This window comes from Vespa crabro, chromosome 1, assembly GCF_910589235.1.
Source record: "Vespa crabro chromosome 1, iyVesCrab1.2, whole genome shotgun sequence".
In the NCBI taxonomy this organism is placed as follows: Eukaryota; Metazoa; Arthropoda; class Insecta; order Hymenoptera; family Vespidae; genus Vespa; species Vespa crabro.
In genome coordinates this window covers 18,564,212-18,585,934 of record NC_060955.1, presented here as the reverse complement: position 1 = coordinate 18,585,934, position 21,723 = coordinate 18,564,212, and the positions used below count along the sequence as shown (strand labels likewise).

The 21,723-nt window shown below is 28.7% G+C and overlaps 1 protein-coding gene across 3 annotated transcripts in view; it reads right to left on the bottom strand.

Annotated features, from left to right (window-relative positions):
• LOC124430963 (serine/threonine-protein kinase tricornered) overlaps positions 1–21,723 on the bottom strand; it is a 107,361-nt gene that overhangs the window by 44,479 nt on the left and 41,159 nt on the right. Inside the window, exon 1 of one of the 3 annotated variants that reach the window (XM_046978267.1) lies at positions 4,138–4,331. The exons of the other annotated variants lie outside the window; for them this stretch is intronic. The gene's annotated coding sequence lies outside the window, so the exon portion shown is untranslated. Of the gene's footprint in view, positions 1–4,137; positions 4,332–21,723 lie in introns of those variants that run through there. 3 annotated transcript variants of the gene reach the window in all.

Below are 21,723 nucleotides of genomic sequence, written 5' to 3'. Positions count from 1 at the left end.
ATGGACGAAGCCGTTTTACACGCCCCCGCTTTTCTTCTTTTCTATCGGACCTCGCGAGAAATCGCGTGTCTCCATATTTATTCTCGTAGCGTCGCAATATAGGCGTTCGAAAGTATACTCGATAAAATATCGCTCGTATAAGTTAGTCTGTCATTTTATCGTGTGTGTCCGTCCCCCTTCTTTTTTTTTTTTTTTTTTTTTTTTTTTTATTCATACGATATATATATATATATATATATATATATATATATATATATTCATATAAAAATTAAATTAAGTAAAGAATTTAAATCGCACGTACGTTATTACACGATCGTCAAGTGACATTTGTGGTGTTAATTAAAAATATTATACGATGATAATATTCTAATGAAGATGCACGGTAAGAAGATTAATGAATTTGTGAATTAAATTTTCATCCTTTTTATTTCTCTTTCTTTCTTTTCTTTCCTTCTTTTTTTTTTTCCTTTACTTTACTTTTATTACGAAATCGACGTAACGAGCCCTTCCGGCGACATCAGGAAACTCTTTCTCTCTTTCTCTCTCTCTCTCTTTTTGTTGTTTCTGATGATAAACTTGCAAGAACAAAATAAAATAAAAAGAACAAAAGGGAGGAAAAAAAGAAAAAAGAAAAAAAAAAAGAAGATATTCGAGATCTAACGGGTAGTACGCAACGGTGAAAGAGAGAACGGACGAAAAGAGTGGGAGTGAAAACAAAAGGGGGAAACAAAGGATTGAGAACGAAGCGATGCGTGACACGCGAGTATAGTGTGACACACGACGGTGGGTTTCGTTTCGAATTATTTAAAATTCACGGTCGTTGCTCTGTCAGAATTGTTCTATAAGATCTAAAGACAACTGGGATATGACAACGACGATGATTCGATCAAAATATATAGAAATATCGAAATTCAAGAAGGTAAAGAAAAGAAAAAATGAGAAAGAAAAAATAAATAAAAAAAAATAAGAGAGAAAGAAAGAACACGAAAAAGAAAAATGCAGAGAAAGAGAGAGGGAGAGAGAGAGAAAGAGAGAGAGAGAGAGAGAGAGAGAGAGAGAGAGTGTGAAGTATAATATTTTATCTATTTATTTAACCATCCGATAAATGAATTTTTTAAAAATTGGGACTCTGATTCAATCGATTTTTTTTCTTTTTAATAAAAAAAAAAAAAAAAATTAAAAGAATTAAAAAAGAAAATTAAAAAAAAAAAAAAGAAAAAAACATTCTTTTTACAGAATACGACATGTTTCAATTAAATTTTTACAACTAGGCACGTTTTCAAAATGAAATTGATAAATAGATGAACATACAGATACAAATATATCAGATTGTTACATGCGAAATGTTTGATTTATTTCATATTATATTTATATTATAAAATCATACTTTTTATCTAATGCAAGAATCGACTGATTTAATATTATAGGATAAGATAAAAATTAAAAAACGAAAAAATAAAGAGTGCTGAGAGAGAGAGAGAGAGAGAGAGAGAGAGAGAGAGAGAGAGAGAGAGAGAGAGAGAGAGTGAGTGGGGAAGAGTCAATAAAGTTTCCATTTCAAAACAACGAGCTTTTAACGCGTAATCCTCAGTTCTACCGGTTTGACACCGTATCTTCGAGTTTTTTCGATAATTTCAACAAAAATGCGCACGACAAACAGGAAACGATGACGTTGCGTAAGATTAATGCGCGCGCGCACGTTAATACTTCGATCGATATAATCTTTGTGATAAAATACGACAGATAATACGCACATTGATGCGTTTCCTCTACGAATTGATTCTTTTTTTTTTTTTTTTTTTATAAAATTGACTTTTTGACACGATATATTTGATAATAGAATCGAAATTTATATATATACACACATACACACACATATGTGTATATGTATTATATTTATAATATATGTATATTATAAAATATACATACAATTTAATAATATTTATTTAACCCTCTGCAATCCAATTTTTTTTTTTCATATTTAAACAAAAATTATATAATGCGAAAGTTATACTATTAGATTTATATGTTACTATAATTAATACTTACAATTAGTATAATACAAATTTATTATAACATAATAAATACTTAAAGATTGTTATAAATTATACTAAAGTAGTAATATAATAATTTCACTAATAAAATTCTTAGAAATACTATACAGGCAATAAATAATATTTATTTTAGTATTATATATAAAGTATTATACTAAGTAATTAATATAGTATATTATACGAAGTATATAACTTTTGTACTTAAATGGTATTAAAAACTTTGAATGTAATATACCACTTAATTTTTCAACGATAAAATGTAATAAAACTTCAAAAATATAGATAACTAAGAGCGATATATCAAAGTCATATGGCATTAGAGAGGGTTGCGTGTTATTAATAACATTATATATATATATATATATATATATATATATATATATATATATATACATACACACACACATATACATATACATATATATCTTCTTTTATATAAAATATCTATATACATATTTATAAATATATCTACATATATATATATATATTTTTTGTTGAATAAATAATGTTAATCAATGCACTTTTAGCTATTCTGGTGAATAGATTTTTTTGGTTCCTTTTTATTTTTCATTTTTTTTTTTTTTTTAATCCTCGTCATCGTCGTCGTCATCGTCATCGTCATCGTCATCGTTGTCTCCTAATTAAATATTTATTGCTAAAAAAAAAATGAGACATTTAGTTTTTTCTTGTCGCTAATTTTTTAATCTCCTTTTCGTTTCTTAGACACCAAACGACTTTTTCTTTTTCTTTCCTTCTTTCTTTTTTGCATCTTTTCTTTTTTTTTATTATTATTATTATTATTTTTAAAATTTTATTTTATTTTTTTTTATTTTACTGTACGCCGTAAACGCGATCGTGTAAGCGCTCGACGACCGAGCTAAGCTATTTGCATTTCAAATTTTTCTTCGTCGCCGTTGTCTCTCTTACTTTCGCTCACGCTGTCCCCCTCCCTCTTAACCCCTTCCTCCCTCCCACTGTATATCTGTCCCTGCACGTTTGTCGTTCCTTCTCGCGTTCTCGAAGCATTAAATGCGACGAATAACTGTATTTTTCTTTTCTTTTTATTTTATCTTCTAGCATCATTCCGAAGCGGAAAAAAAGGGAGAGATGATAAAACTACCGTTTTTGTCGTTAACACTATCATTTCTTTTTCTTTTAATTATTATTTATGTTTTCTCTCTCTCTCTCTCTCTCTCTCTCTCTCTCTCTCTCTCTCTCTCTTCTTTCTGAAGTTAGACAAAGTAATGGAATATATTATTTAAATTAATTATTCTTCTAATAGTTGTGGACTAATGTTCTTTTTTTTAAAGACACAAAAATACGCATCTCTTAACGTAAATTAATAATAATGGATATATATGTACGAATAATCTTTTTGTAAGTCACGTTAAAAATGTAAAAAAGAGAGAAAGAGAGAGAGAGAGAGAGAGAAAGTCCTAAACGTAATCTCGAATGGAATCGTACTTTAATCGAACGTTATCGAGAAAAGAAATAGATAATTCCGATTAATCTTTGATAACTAACGAAATCTAATATTTAATGCAATATCAAAGAATTTTGAGTATCGCAATTGTAAGTTTGAACGAACAACGGAGAATTTGTCTATAATATATGAAAAGAAATTTTTTACTTTAACGTTCCCCGTTATAAGTTAATATACACGATTCGTTTAGTCGAACGTCGTTAATATTGTAATAAGACCGAACATTTTCTTAAAGGTCAGTTTGAATTGAAAGGTTAATTCGAGAATGATCACGTGACTGAAACATCGGTTGACTGGAATCGTGCTTTAACGAATTTAATGACGAAAACGTGTCCCTAACGAAAATAAAAAGCAAACAAAAAAAGAAAAAGATAGAAAATAAAAAAATAAAGAACACAATAAAAAGGAAAAGAAAAATCATAAAAATACAAAATCGAACGAATTCACATATTTCCGACACTTTGAAATCCCATTTGAAAGGAGCAAACGAATATACGTGAGTATATTCGTTTGATTATATACGTGAATATATTATATATATATATATATATATATATATATATATATATATATATATATATATATATATGTAAATAATACCAGGGCACTATGAACACTCGAGAAATTCCATTATCGTAGATTACAAGAGAGCATCATTCTCGTTTTGTCACGTGGTTATGCCGAACATTACCGAACAATACAACGAAAAATTAAAGCGCGCCCTTTTCGAACGTACTCCTTTTCGACTTTGTTCGAGAAAACAATAATTTCTTATCGGAATGCATAATACAATCGATTAAATTATCTTTCATAATGATCTTCGATCATTATATCGATATTATTATGTGTAATGAATATAAAAAAAAAAAAAAAAAAACGAAAAGAAAAAGAGAAAAATGTAAATAAATAAATAAATAAATAAATAAATAAATAAATAAATAAATAAAAACTAAAAAAGGCTGCGAAAAGTTCAATGATCGGGAATAAACGAAGAAATAAAAAGGACAAGAATCGTTTTGATCGCGATGCGTGAACGCTTTACACGTCGAGTTACGAACCGGTCGCGCGTGCTCGAGTGTAACTGACTAACTGGCTGACTGGTTGACCGTCCGACTGTTTGTCAGTCAGTTCTGAGCTGTCTCGGTTCCGTATTGGAGAGAGAGAGAGAGAGAGAGAGAGAGAGAGAGAGAGAGAGAGAGAGAGAAAGAGAGAGAGAGAGAAAGAGAGAGAGAGAAAACGATGTCTATATGTGCGTACTGTTAGCAAGAAAGGGAACTATGAAGTACGATGATCTATGTGCGTACATGCGTGCGTGCGTGCGTGCGTGCGTGCCATAATCGATATATATTGAATGATAGTTTTTGAAGCGACACAGGTGTCGCGAAAGCAGAACTCCAAGAGACACGAATCTGGGACTGTCTGCGGTTAATAATATAAACCAAAACCGCGTTCTAATTATTAACCAACGATTCCTTGGAGATTGTTTATTTAAAAAAAGGGTTGTTTATTTTTCCTTCAGATAAAAAAAAAAAAAAAAAAAGAAGAAGAAGAAGTAAAAAGGGAAAGAGCATTCGTTTTATTTTGATCGAATTAATTTATAAGATATAATGTAAGATTTGATATATATATATATATATAGTAAATTAATATTAAAATTAAGATAATTATTAAATAATTAAAATGATTCGCGAACAAATCGATTTATTTTTATTTTTCATATGATGTATCTTGTTGAGTTAATTTTTCAATTCACACTTTTTGACATTGTGAGATCATCACTGAAATGACAATACTATTCCTTTTGTTTTTCTTTTTTCTTTCGACCCAACTATTGAATCACATCTGATTTGACGCTTAATTTAGTATATAAAATAAATTCGTAAAGAGACAGAAACGGGAGAGAGAGAGAAAGAGAAACTAGTTTTATAAAAAAATTGGACGCGCGTGTGTGTGTATGTGTGTTTGTGTGTGCATATACATGAGATATAAAAAATAAAAGAGAAAAAAAAATATTACAATAATAATAATAATAATAATAATAATAATAATAATAATAATAATAATAATAATAATAATAATAATAATAATAATAATAATTAGATTTATCTTAGTCGGTAATTGAATGAATAATTAAATATATATTAGAACGATCAACATTTTCAAAAGGATAATTTTTCGTAGCAAAGATCCGTATAAATTTACGGAACGTAAGCGGAAATTTGCGATCTCTCTAGCATTCATTTTTTTCTCTGTTTTATTTTTTTTTTTTTTGTTTTGTTTAGTTCTTCCAACTACTCTCTCGCTCTCGCTCTCTCTTTTTCTGCAAAATAACGACGACGAAGGTTTAGCTTGGAAATGGAAAACAACAGATAGTGGACGAAGAGGAAACTGCTTTCGAACTTACACCAACGTTCATTTTCCTTTTATTGGCTCACGTCCAGCGGCAATGGGATTGTTAACCGGAAGCTGATTGCCAAAACGAGACTCCGAGAAGGCGGAATCCGAGCTGTCGTTTGTTGCTCCCTGCACGCGACCCGACACAAATACATGGAAAATCTTCTTTTTGATCTGGACAAAGTATCTACTAACGTCAGTTTGAACATAGATATTCCAGTTTCAATTCGTTTGATTGTCTTTTAAATAACAACGTTCATCTCCGAGATATTAATTTTATTTTCCTTTTTCTTCTTCTTTTTTTTTTTAATAATAATACAAACAATAATATAGCAATCAGCATATTTCGATGATACGATGACGATCATTATTGTTATATTTAATTATTATTCACGTCAATATTATTATTATATATTATTATTGAAAATATTTATGTAATAATTTTTTTTATATTTATATAATGAATATTATCTTGGTTGTATTTAATTAATCGTTATATCAAAATTATTATTATATATTATATACTATTATGAAAAATATTTTTTAATAATATATAACGTCGATGTATTATAATATACATTTAATATATTTATAATGTTTAACATAATAAATATATATTATTAAAAATAATAATGTGTTTTATATAAATATATATATTATTGATATAAAAGATAACCGTGAATAAATTTTTATTAACATCCTAAAGATATTTTTCTTTCTATTACTATCAATGGTTTTCATATTTCACGAATAGAACGGAGTTAAGCCTAATCTTTACGTCGATCGAAACGTGTTAAACGAAATTCGATAGAAATGGCTCGTAAATTGCATTGTATCGGTATTTACTTCCTTTGAAACTTTGGTAGGACGTGTTACGGACTCGTTCTTACGAGAATCAAAAACTATCAAATAAAGAAGAACGTTCACTGGGTACGATAAATTTCGTGATATATATGACAACGGTATATCAATTTCACCGTAGATATATTTCTATTTATCTATCTATCTATCTATCACTCACACTTACTCATTCACTCATTCCTCTTTGATATATCTCTCGCCCATGAAAAAGAAAGAGAGAGATAGATAGATAGATAGATAGATAAAGAGAGAGAGAGAGAGAGAAAAAGAGAGAAAGAGAAAAAGGGAGAAAGAGAGAGAGAAAGAGAGAGAGAGAGAAAAAGGGAGAAAGAGGGAGAAAGAGAGAGAGAGAGAGAGAGAGAGAGAAATAATATTTCGGTAGGTCGACATGACCGTTAATCTCGTCTGTAGAATAAAGCTGGTGTGATCTTCGAGCCGTCTATGAATTTCATTTCCCTTAGTTTGCCCGCTGCAAATGGCAATTAATTATTCATACATTCGACGAAATAAAATATGGAATTTGTAGAAGGAAGAGAATGATATTCTCAAACGTAGATATCGGATGTCTAATTATACTTCGCAAGAACTTTGGCATAATCGACAGACGAGACATACAGATTAGATTTTATTCGGTCGATTTTCTATAAAAAGAAATAATCGATGGTAAAATAAGAAAAACGAAATATTATATACTTTGTATGTGTATAAAAAAATATACCATACGAGTCGTCGATTTTCTTTTGTTAAAAAAAAAAAAATATAATAAAAAATAAACAACGAATAAATTAAATATATTGCATATAGTATGTTGATATACATGTAAATAGTATCTATAGTATATATCATTAATATATATTAATATATTAAGAAATATATATACGATAATATAATATAAAAAATAAATGAAATATATAGTGTACGCAAATACATATATATATATATATATATGTGTGTGTGTGTGTGTGTGTGTGTGTGTGTGTGTGTGTAAATAAATAAATAAATAAATAAATATAAATAAAATGAGAGAGATCATTTCTGATAATTCAATGACGAAATAATTATTTCTTTCTTTTTATTTGATATTTCGAAAAACAGAGGATAGGATCTATTGTTGAAAATTTTTAAAGATGAGGAAAATATTACTACGTTGAATAATTCTTTTTGAGATATCGGAGATTAATTCGATGCTAGAATATAAAATTACAAGTGCAATTATTCGTTCGAAAAAAAAAAAAACGAAAAATGATCGAACAAAAGAAAATATATAAAAGAAAGGAATGGACAACGTGGCTGAAAATAAGTTCAACTCTCTTGGCCCCAATCGGAGCTCGCGTGTTAGTTAACGCGACAGTAAAACTTCCACACATTTTACGTCTGTGTTGTAACTAACTGTACTCGCTATTGCGAAGAATATGCGAGTTATGTTAGTGGCAAATCTATATAAATGTATGTACGTAAACGTATATGCGTGTGCCGTGGAAAAGAAGACACCACGTATGTACGTACACACAAAGCGCCCATATGTGTACATATGCGTGCGTGTGTGTGTGTATACACACGCAAGTAAGAAAGACAAATGCTAGAATAATAAAAGAGTATGTGACATAAATAATGTTGAATATATTATCATCATTCTCTCTCTTTCTTTCAACAGTATCTTTCTCACTTCTTTCATATTCCGCGAGAAAAAAAAAAGAAAGAATGAAAGAAAGAAAAAAAGGAAAAAAGATGAGAAATTTTTCTAACACGAAAATAACGTATCGTTATATACATATATAATAATCTTCAAACCAATCTTACTTCTTTTCACCCTGAATATTTCTCATTTCTCTAACTGTTCATTTATTTTTTTTATTTCTCACTAATAATGCTAATCTCACTGATAATGCTAATTTGAGTTATTCCGATTTAAAAGTTTCTTAAAGTTTCTGATAATCGTATCCGAGAATTGGATACTTCACGATATTAATAAAAAGAAAAACAAAAGGAAAACAACAGAAAAGAAAAGAAAAAAAAATCAAGCAAACAAAAACAGAGAAAAAAAAAAGGAAAAGAAAAAGAAGTAGAAAAAAAGTCTGTAACGTGTACACGTACGATTAATTTACCTTCAAACAAGATTTTCATTAACGTCGTCAACAAGGACTTTTTTAATTCGGTTAAAAAAAAAAAAAAGAAAGAAAAAAAAAATTTAGAAGAAAAACAATAGCCTTGATACGTGTCGGAAAAAAAAAGATGAGAAATAATAACTAAATAATGAAAGACACTTTTGGCGATCGTGCTTAAAATATGAAATCGAGAATAGATAAGTGCTTTAATAACAGTAGCACAGCAATTTTGAATAAATCGCGAAGACCTTCATTGGTATACTCAACACATCGCAACATCTTAGATCTTAACGATATGCTATAATTACCGTTATTATCGTAGCCTTCGCGGGCAATTCGCCTAGTCGACAAAATTGGAGTGCGGGATCGATAATCCTGTTCCTCAACGCCCACGTGAAACTTCAATGTACACACACACACACATACAGAGAGAGAGAGAGAGAGAGAGAAAGACAGACACACATACATATACACACACATATACGATACATAAATCGAGAAACTACGGACGTCACAAGACGAAACAATAATAACGATCTCTTTGCAATCTTTAACTTTTTATATATAACAGATGAAATTTTCTTTCTACGTTCTGTGTTTACTTATATCTAACATTTCTTCCTCTCCCCCTACTCCCCTACCCCCTCCTCTCATCTGTTTCTCTCTCTCTCTCTCTCTCTCTCTTTTCTTTTTTCAAATTTCGAAATAAATTTTTATCGGAACTATTTCATTCGCGTAAGTAAGGTATACGTTTACGAACGTTTTCTTCTTTCTTTTTTCTTTTCTTTTTTGCGTAAGCTTCGATATTTTTTTCCCTTTCCGATTTCCCCACATTCAAATACCTTTGATCTCTTGACCTAAACAAATTCAAAAATCGTCAGTACTATTTATATGCTTTACGATGAAAAATTTAATTGCGTACTTGAAGCTTAAAAATTCAAGTACATATTAGACCTTTTTTTTGTTCCTTTTTTATTTCTAATTTTATTTTAATACTATACGAAATAAATGCATTCTCGATCTAATATAAAATAAATATATAAATAACGTTCTTTACATTTTATGTGAAATTATGTAACTTTCAAGTTACACACATATACATACACACATACACATACACATACAAACATCTGTATTTTTGATATTTGATTTCATTTAATCGTGACAAACTTTCTGGTTATTTTATATTCGAAAATTTTCCATGTGTTTCATATACAATTTATATTTACTATAGGATATTATACCAATAGTATACAATAATTATATCAACGTAAGTATAAATTACATTGATATAATTAAATACTATAAATTTACATAAGAAGAAATAGTTGAATTATAGATTGTATATCTCCAATGAAATAAGAATTTGTAAAAACATAATGAATCATTAGAAAATAAATAATAATCGTGCCGTTTAATTAATAAAATATTTTCCTTCATTTGAACAATGTTAATTAATAAGCGAATTGGTGTAATCATTAAATGAAGGTTGTTGATTAAGAGGAGGGTCAATCTCTCAGACGTCTATTGTCGTTGTGTCTGAATTTACATTGGCAAGACAACAACAACGAAAACAACATCGCCGTTGTCGACAGGGGACAGGATTAGAGATTAATTTCTACCAGAGGCTTTGCTCTTCTATCATATCTCGGATTTACTTGAAAATTCATTCTAAATGGATTTATTATCACTATATAAAAAATATTATCTCTATGTAAATTATGCATTTATTTATTTATATATATATATATAAATAAATAAGCTATATATATATATATATAGCTTTTAACGTACACGTTCACGATGATAAAATGATCGCTGCCAAATTTTATGCGGCTTCGATCGACAATTTCTGGCCACGCTTAGGAATTTCGCGTATTAATTTTAGTTGACATTCGGCCGGAACTCAAGGACGAATTAGAAGTTAAAACGAGTCATCGTGAATTTTCAACGCTATTAACTAATTAAGAAATTCAAGATTTATAAATACGTATAAATTAAGAATACACACACACACATATATAAATATATATATATATATTTTTTAATATATATTTAAAAATATATGTATATATATTTTATCGTATTAATAGTTTAACGTCAATACACACGAATATTTCAAATACAATTCTATACATAGAAACATTTTTTAAATTAAGAATATGACAAAAATTTAATACCTATAATTGAAACAATGATATATATATATATATATATATATATATATATATATATATAATTTAAAATCTATTCGAAAAAATATAATATATACCTTGCTGTTTTATTTCCATCTATAATATATATACATATACATATACATATATATATATATATCATATAATATATCATATAATATATAATATCAATTATGATATATATATATCATAATTAAACGAAGAGACGGAATAATATAGCGAACATTAATTAACACGTATGTATGTGGATGTAACGCGTTGTGCAAAGAATAAAAAAAAAAGAAGAAGAAAGAAAAAAGAAAAAGGAAAAGAAGAAAAAGGAAATAGCATGCATACATGGTATCTCTTTACAATGACTTTCCCTTTATCTACCACAAGCAGAGAATCTAAAAATGCGGAGAACGCGAATGGGGAACGTGAGAGAGTGTGTGTGTGAAAGAGAGAGAGAGAGAGAGAGAGAGAGAGAGAGAGAGAGAGAGAGAGAGAGAGAGAGAGAGACCAAGAAGAAATAAAGAATACAAACATGCGCGTGCGCATGCAAATATGTACATACAGTCAGTTATAAAAATATTTGGGCACTTTTTCAAATTAGATAACACTATTTCATTTTAGACCAAAGTAAAAAGTATTCTAAATTTTTCGTTATTTGCGAAGGAAAAGAAAGATAAACAGGAAAAGAAAAAAAAAAGAAACTATAGCGTGGTGGTTGAATTATGCGGCACATTTTTTTTTGTACTCAATTGTCATCATTAAATGAACTCATTTAATTTTGACAAAATTGATTCTAATAACAACTATTAATTAATATCAAGAGCAAGAATATCCTTAATTATTCTCAGCTAAGTTTAGAATTAGGTTGTACGATACTCCTAGTTCCTTTCTATTCTTTTTTTTTTCTTTCTCTTTGCTCTCAAGAGAGAGAGAAAGAGAGGGGGAGGGGAGGGGAGCGGGTATAGAAGCAAGGTAGGAACGAAAATTTTGTCAGATTTCTCTCACGGGTACGTAGTAAAGAGAAGAGAAAAGACAGAGAGTGAGAGAGAGAGAGAGAACAAAAATTTTGTCAGATTTCTCTAGCGGGTACGTACCAAAGAGAAAGAGAGAGAGGGGCCGAGAGAGGGGCCGAGAGAGAAAGGATGAGTATATTTTAATCTCCATGATTATAATCAGAAATATTAAGATTAACGAGTCCGAGGAGAGATGTAAAGCAAGTTTCTGAAAGTTAAACCATTATAATAAATCGATCGGGCGTTGTGTTAATTTTCAAAATTAATAATCTTATGAACGAATAAAATTATTATAAATGAAACTATATCCCCATTTTATATCGATCAATCGAATAAAAATAATATTTTGAAACGACTCGATAAATTCTAACTTTTTTCTTTTTTTCTTTTTCTTTATTTTTCCCTTTTTGTTTTTTCTTTTTTCAATTCTTATCCTTTTCTTCCCTATCTCGCCTTGACCTAAAAATTCGCAATAACTTTATCCGCCGTTCACCTAATCTTAATCCACATATAACTATACTTGAGGGAACTACTTTGAAATCGAGTTCTCACAAAACTTACGAAACGATTTACAGAGTTTCGTTCCTTCGTGTCACACTATTGCTGCAATGATTTATCGTATTTATTTGGAATTACATTCTCTACTACTACTACTACTATTACCACTACTATTTCTCTCTCTCTCTCTCTCTCTCTCTCTCTCTCTCTCTCTCTCTCTCTCTCTCTCTGGATTCTCATGTTTACATGTTTACGGAGAAGAACGCGCGGTTGGAATATTTTCACTAAGGACGCTCGATGTATATCCACGTATATATGTACATATGTATGTATACATGCATACACGTATGTGTGAATCTGTGTGTAGGTGTATACGTATGCATGTATATATCTTGTGAATCTTTTCCAAGAAGAGGTCATCGACCTCGTCCCCCAAATTCGCGAAATAACTTCTTACACGAAGCTCACGTTAACACTTGCGTTGAATATTAAGAACGATTTAATATTTTAACGGTATTAACGTTTATGGAAAATCAGGACAATTACTGTTTTCTAATGAATCCGATCGAGTCGTCAAAAGTTTCTTACGACATAATGATTCGGTTACGAGCAACATACATGACGTTGGTTTGTCGTGCTCGGGAAAAAAAAAAAAAAAAAAAAAAAAGGTAATGAAAAAGATCAAATTATTTTCAACGAATAAATATTTACCTACGTTTACGACAAACAACTCAACTAAACTAAACTCGGATTTCAAACTCTAATTTCTCCTATCTAGAAAATTACGTGTCATTCCGAACGACTATCAAAGATAATTCTCGTATTCGAATATTATCTTACAAGGTGATTCATTAAATAGAATTTATTGTATGCTAAAAACTTAATTGAAAGGTTACTCCTGCTAACTTCTCAAGAATCATCCTAATCACGTTCAAAGCGGCGACGACGACGACGACGACGACGACGACCGAGCGATTAGGTACACAGGAAACTTCACGGCCGTTAGACGAGCGTACGACGGCGTGTGTGAAAGTACACGTGTTTGCGCGCGCGCACACAACACACACGCATACATGCAGCCCACGTACAATCATGCACATAAAGAGAGAGAGAGAGAGAGAGAGAGAGAGAGAGAGAGAGAGAGAGAGAGAGAGAGAGAGATAGATACAACATGGTTTTCCTCGATTCTCGCGCAGAACGCAAAATCGCGTGATCAGAAACTCTAAGTCCTTACGTCCGTTCGATTGGGCTCAACTCTCCCTCCCTCTCCTCTCTTCCGTCCATTCTCCCTGCCACATCCTCCCCTTCATCCAGCAACTTCCGCCGCCATCTTCTAAGCAACCACAGGTTCCTCGGATACCTCGATTTGTCGCTCGTTACATCATGCGAAAACAACGGCAATAGGATTACCGAAAGAGAGAGAAAGATAGGGAGTGAGAGAGTGAGAGAGAGAGAGAGAGAACAAAGACAATGCTATGGATGTCGCGCCTAACGGAATCAAACATCGACCGTTCGAATAATTTTCGTTTAACAGGACGAATATCGATTTTCTCTTATAACGACGAATATCGATGACGTTGTTCAGTCGAGAACAGCTTAGAATACAATATATTCAGTCATCTTATAATAAATTGACAGTTTTATCAAATGGGTGCATATTATTTTTCATTCTCTTTTTTTTTTTTTTTGTTTTCTTCAAACGTATGAATCTGTTTCGTGTCTTGCTTTTTATTTATCTGGTATTTGTACGTGTATGTTGTAAGTATGTAAAGTAACTCTGTGCGTGTGTGTGTGTGTGTGTGTGTGAGTTGGATATTAAAGCTGACCAATCTACGTATTTACTTTTACTTACGGTGATATATTTTTAAACATGCGTCTGACTATTATGGAAAATATTCTTGATAGTCCACACGTGCATGTAATCGATATTATCAATATTAATAATAATAACAATAATAATTATGATGATAATGATTGTGATGACGATGATGATGATGATAATAATAATAACAATGATGATGATGATGATGATGATGATGATGATGATGATGATGATGATGATGATGATATGAAGATGTACTTTAAATTCGAATGATAAAAGAGAGATCGATCCATTTTTAATACTACTAAATTTATTTATTAATATATTTAATTGCGAATCAAATACTATGATTTCTATAAAATTATGGAATTTATAAATAAAATCGATAATAACATTAATATTAATAATAATAATAATAATAATGTTAATGTTCTTTAAATTTGTATGACAAAATCGATTCACGTGTATTGAATTCTTTTAATTAATCAAAGTTGAATATTAAATACACCGTGTGTATTGAATTCATTTAATTATTTTCTTGAGAAACGAACACTATTGTTTTCATAATATAACAAAAACAAAAAAATATATATATAATAATATCAATGTCAATTATATATTATCAATAGTGATAATAATATTTTTTAAATTCAAATGATCCATTCGGCTTGACATTTAACATAAATAAATTGATTCAGCTAATTCAATATAATAACGATTACTATGATTTAAATGAAATTTTGTATAAGTATGAGTAAAATGGACGGTAAATTTTTGTGAATTTATCGAGAAACGAAAGGTCGATCCTGTTTTACGAAACGAATGTTCGTCAGAAATGAGAGAATTTAAGACGATCTTGCGAAATATGACGCGTAACCTTGGAATGCGCTACTTGTCGTTTATGCGTAGGCGAAAGGCAAATGCTATTCTGTTGAAGATAATAATTTGTATCGATGATAACCTTTTCAAAAAAATATTCATATTTATATTTACGAAAGATATTAATATCTTTCTTTACGATTTGAAATGATTTACCGATCATACTAATTAACTAATTCATTTAAAACGAAAGAGTATTTATTTCTAATTCCTATCGAATTCAGTTCTTTAATTTTTTTTTCTTTTTCTTTTTTTTTTTTAATAGGAATCTATAACAAATCAGAATGATTATTAGTGATTTTAATTGATCCTTTTAAAACTAAATAACATTTATTTCTAATTCATTAAAAAAAAAAAAAAAAAAAAAAAAAATACAATTCTCTTGGAATACCGTTTATCTCTAATTCCTTAAAAAAAAAAAAAAAAAAGAAAATGTAATTATTATAAAATAATAATATCGTTTACATATGAAATCAAGTATTACAATATTTTTCATAAATTTCTATTATTATAATTCTCTAATCAAATTCGTTTTAACATTTGCCCAATATATCTATACTACGATCTTATATAAAATTTCAAATTATAAGTAAAATTTATGATCTTGCGCATAATAAATTCATAAATTATAACAATACCATTGAATTTCTAAATAAATGACCTATCGAAAGGAAAAGAAAGAGAATAATTAAACCGAACGTTCCTACTATTGTCTCTTAGCCCGGTTTCGTCGTCACAATAGAGAATGCACGAGCGCTAAAATTCCGTTCGGATTCGTCGAATGCTATTTATGCAAAACCGACCTTTCACCCTTCTCGTAGTGGTCTCGTGCTGCTATTACTCGAATAACTGTTGAAAAAAAAAAAAAAATAAGAAAATAAAAAGAAAAAAGAAAAAATAAATCAGCATAACGTTCCCGCGCTCAGGTGATCACGTGTACGTTCCAGCTCTAGAAAGAGATATAAAAGTATGTAGTACATAACGATTACGAGACGCGATACTTCCAAACCTATTTTCCGCTTTCTTTCGCTTGATAGAAACTATACGATTCCGAGTTCTTTCTAACGACTAGATCATTCGACCGTATCACATATATCGATCGATAATTCTATCTTAAATGAATTGAATGCGTAATAGATTTAATGGAAATCGAATAATAATAAAAAAAAAAGGAAATATATATATATATATATGTACATATACATATCGATTTTTTTCTTTGAGAGAAGATAGATTTTTTTTGTCTTTTTTTAATGACTTACGCAATAATCTTGAAAAATTGTTATCTACTACGAGAGACATTCTTGATAGCTTCATTGCCTTTTTTCTTTTTCTTTTTAATGTATGCACGAATTTCATTCTCATAATGAAATAAATCTTAAAGGGGAGGGGAAAAAAATGGAAAAAAAAAAAGAAAACAAAAAAGAGAAAAACGTTCCGAATTTTTCAAATGTCCTTAATATTTTTATTTCAAGTATTAGCTTCATGTTAATATTCACTATAGTCCAAGAAAATGTGTAAATATTTTTTAATTAAAAAAAAAAAAAAAAATTTGTTAATATTAATGTTTCAAAGTGACCTTGTAAAATTGAATACAAAACTGTGTATAAAAAGAAGAAATAATTTTTTTTTTATTTTTATTTTTTTTCCATTAAAAGAAGAAGATACGAGAATTTTCTTTTTAATTAGAATTTTCCAAATAAATAAATAAATAAATAAACAAAAAAGAAAGAAAAGAAAAACAAGAAAAAAAGTATTTCGTGGTATTCGGCATTGTTCGAAAAATGAATGGTAGTAGTTTTTTTTCCTAAAGAAAAAAAAAAAAAAAAAAAAAAAGAAAAAAAAAGAAGAAGAGAAAATGGAGAGGAAATAAGAGCATGTCTCGAACGGTCTTTGCAATATGGTAATTTCGATGCCAACGTTCAGCCGTCCTACCTATCGAATAATTAAAGTGATTCTCTTCTATTTCGTCCCGCTTCTTTGCCTGTTGTCCCCCAACCCCCCCTTCCCGCCCACCATCACCCAGTTCAGTTCAGTTCACTTCACTTCAGCTCAGCTCACTTTTTCTCGTGAACTTGCAATATTAATGGGACGCTCAGGTCGTCGTCGCGTGACTCGCGTTGACGAGAAGTCATATATATGTATACATATATCGGGTGTCTTTTTATAACTTCCCTTGTCAAGGAGGAAATTTCCCATTGGATGAAAAATCACGAATAGTTTATATCTAAAAAAGATCGAAGGTTGAGCTATTCCATGTGCATAGATCTACATATAATTCAGGATGTTATATCGCATCAAACGAAATATATATATATATATATATATATATATATATATATATATATATTCGATCATATTGATTTTCTAAATAAACGTTTCAAATAAACGTTTTCCAAAGTAGTTTCAGTCTTCCAAAGAGAAATGATTAATATTGCGGATACTTCGTAGAGGACATTATTGTTAAGATGTTGAAATCATAACTTTTTTTTTTCTTTTTTTTTTTTTTTTTTTTAATGGAAATCGATATCTTAAGATTAATAAATAATTTCTTAGATAATATCCAATATGAATTCTACGTGCACCTACTGTGCTACTTTTCGATCGACCGATCGATCTATGCAATTGCAACAATATTTTTTATGACTACTAAAAAAGTAAGTTGGATGAATGTGACTACAATTTCAAAAATATATGAATAAAAATAAATAAATAAATGAACAGGAAAACGAATTAATTTAATGAATTAATCGGTTATCAGATCTTTTTTTCTTTTTTTATTTTCTTTATTTTTTATATAAGAAAATTTATTATTGCAAATTATTACGATCACATAGTTGTTTAAATTGAAACACCCTGTATATATTTCCTTGAGTATAAGAAGTTATAATTAGAAAATAATGAGTAATCTCGTTGGAAATAATATATCCGTAAGATTGAAAAATTTGATCGAGAATCGACGTTATAACGGATGGGAAGATTTATAAAATTCGTTCGATACTCTTAAATCATTTTATCGAAGAGATATTAGAAACTGTAATATTCTTAATGAAAAGTGCCTATCGTCGGGACGTTCGATCACTTTAAAGAAACGCCTAATCGATAGTTCGAATATTGCGTACATACACAATATATATATGCATATTGTATATGCTTGCTCACTATTTTAAAATACACGTTTTGCTTTAATCAATTTAACGGGAGATAAATTTTTTTTATTTATTAAATTAAATTCAGTAAATTCGAAAACAACAAAAATACACGTTGTAAAGAATAACAATAACAAACATGTAAAATCGATGATATGAAATTTCTAAAAAAAAAAAAAAAAAAAAAAAAAAAAATATTTCCATTGTCTAGTAATTTTTTTTAATAAAAATTTCTTTCATCTTGATTTCTCCATATTTTTACATAATAATAAAAAAAGTATTCGTTATAATATCTCATTGATTACGTATATATATATATATATATATATATATATATATATATATTTATTAAATTCGTAATTAAAATCGAAGTAGAATTATCTTTTTTCTTTTTCTTTAGTTTGCAATTTATTAGATACAACCTTAACCTAGTTTGCGATTCGATCGAGTATATTAATACCAAGAAAAAGGAATGAATCGTTTACAACGACTTCACTTCATCTTCTAAGATTCCAATTGTATCGGATGCGCGAGTAATAGATTTATGTAATATGTATCGTTTTATTCTCGTGGTCGACATTAAAGTAGAAAAATTTTCTACAAGTAGAAAGACATTAAGTAGTCATGTACTTCGTTGTAACACGTCCGATTTTGTTTTGTACTTTTCATATTTTTCTTTTTCTTTTTTTTCTCTATCTATCTATCTATCTATCTATCTATATATATATATATATATATATATATATCCATTTAAAAGCAATCCAGTTTTTAAGAGAGCAAAGCGAGCCATATATATATTTCCCTGTGAAAGTTAATTAGTTGTAGAAAGTTCAACGAACTATCGCCTACTTGCGACCTATAAAATATACGAATACATGAGAAAAATGAATGCAGATGTTGTTAATTAAGTTAGGATTTCAAAAATTGAGAACAAAAATTATAATAGCAGAAACACCAACAACAACAATAAAAATAATCAATTATTTAACATTGAGAGATCCTGATTAAGACAGAATCTCAATTATATATATATATATATAAAAAAAAAAGTTTACAAAAAAGGACAACTTACAGAAAAAAATTGCAGTAAATTACAGTAAAAAGTAATAACAAAAAATTCTTTCATGTTAAGGAATCTCGACTAAGTTAAAAGGATCTAAAAAAAAAAGAAGTTATTTTTTAATAAAACAAAACAAAAAAAATGATCTAACGTATCTCTTACAGATTTGGAAGAAAAAAAAATGGTACTTTAAGAAAGAAAAAAAAGAAAAATCTCATGTAGTAGCATTTATTACAATGACGACTTGTTTATCATCAGCTTCTATAAAAGGAATGAAATCGGCGAATCTGAAATGTGCTTGAGCCAGAGAAACACTTTGACAAATGGCGAACACGTACTAGTATATTCTTTCTTTTTCCTTTTTTTTTTTCCTCTTCACAGCGAAAGGAAACGAAAGGAAAAGGAGCACGACGAATTGTTGTCGTCGTAACGAAACTATCGGACCTATACCACCATTCAAGATTTTCTACGCTTTCTAGTTTCTATCATGGGTTTTAACCGATTAGTAAGAATTTTTTTTTTTTCTTTTGATTCCATTTCCATAATTAATAATTTAAATTAAAAAAAAAAAAAAAAAAAAAAAAAAAGAGAAGATAAAAAAACAGAAAGAAAAAACAAGAAAATAAGATTAATAAATTAATAAAGAGAATAGCATATATCGTCTGCGAAGAAAAAATGAAAGATACTTTTGAGCTTCATCGAATATACTTGTTTAATACGTCACAAAAAAAAAAGGAAAAGAAAAGAAAGAAAATGATTTAATGATGATTTCAATTCAATGAGACTCACGGATATAGGATATTAACTGATTCTTAAGAATTTTTCTTTTCATCTTTTCCTTTCTTAATTAATAACTTATTTGGAGCAGAGAAAGATGTGGCCAATTAAAAAAGAAAAAGAAAAAAAAAAAAGAAAAAAAAAGAAAAAAAAACAGATTTTTCAATGTATATACTCAATTAATATTTTCGCATCACTCCCTCCCCACTAAAAAAAGAAAGAATGACGAAAAAATTATTCAATCGCAATCTCATTTCGATTTATCTCGTGGATGTTGGATTTTAATTAATTCGCAAGTATTTTTCTTTTCATCTTTTTCATTCTTAATTAACAACATACTTGGCTCAGAAAAAAATATATTAATTAAAAAAAAATATATATATATAAAAATAAAAAAATAAAAAAAAAGGAAGAGATAAGACTCGACGTTTGTAGATAAAAAGAAAAAAAAAAGAGAAAGATTTTCGAATTTCATCGGACATTCAGTAGATAATTTCATATCATAAAAAAATTATTTAATTACAATCTCACTTTGATTTGGCACGTAGACACTGGACAAGAACGATTGGTCATTGAACTCACCTAAAACAGAATACGAAAAGATATGTAAATAAATAAGATTCTTACTTTCATAATGAATCATTAATAAGTTATATAAAAATAGATTAGAAAAAGCGTTTTATGATTAATCAATTTGTTTATGATTAATCGAACATATTCGTTTTTACGATTAATCAACTGTGTATGTGTGCATGTCTATTTTAAAAATCTGTATCTATGTTGTGTAAGAAAAATTAATACACGGAATTTAATTGAAAATTAAAAAATTAAAAAAAGAAAATTAAATTGAATTATAACGAAGCGAAAGTTGATCTATCGAAATGAAAAAAATCAATATAATTTTATTTCGTCAAATTCATTGATATTATTGACGAAACTTAATCTTTTAATCGTGTTTAATTTAGTCATGTTCTTGAAGAAATAAAAAGAAAAAAATCATCTAATTTTATTATTATTGATTAAAACTTTTGATGGTTAAAGTTATAGTTAAAATTTTTTTTTATAAAAACTAAAAGCTATTCACAAATTTCAGATTATTTTTAAATATTTCGAGATACCACAATGAAAATAATAAGAAAAGAGAGAAAAAAAAAAAAGAAAAAAAGTAATAGAAAAGAAATTCAAAATTTAGTAAAACTATTAGATTAGATTAGATTAGATTTAGATACGAAACTTACGAAGACATAATCATTAACTATACGAAACAACTTCAGTATCTGACACAATATGTTACAGGAATTAATAGAGGGATTTAGATATATTATTAAGTGGTCGTAAAAAACGTTTTACGATAATGACTGCTCAGTATCTGATATTTGTTCTCTCTCTCTCTCTCTCTCTCTCTCTCTCTCTCTCTCTCTCTCTCTCTCTCTCTCTCTCTC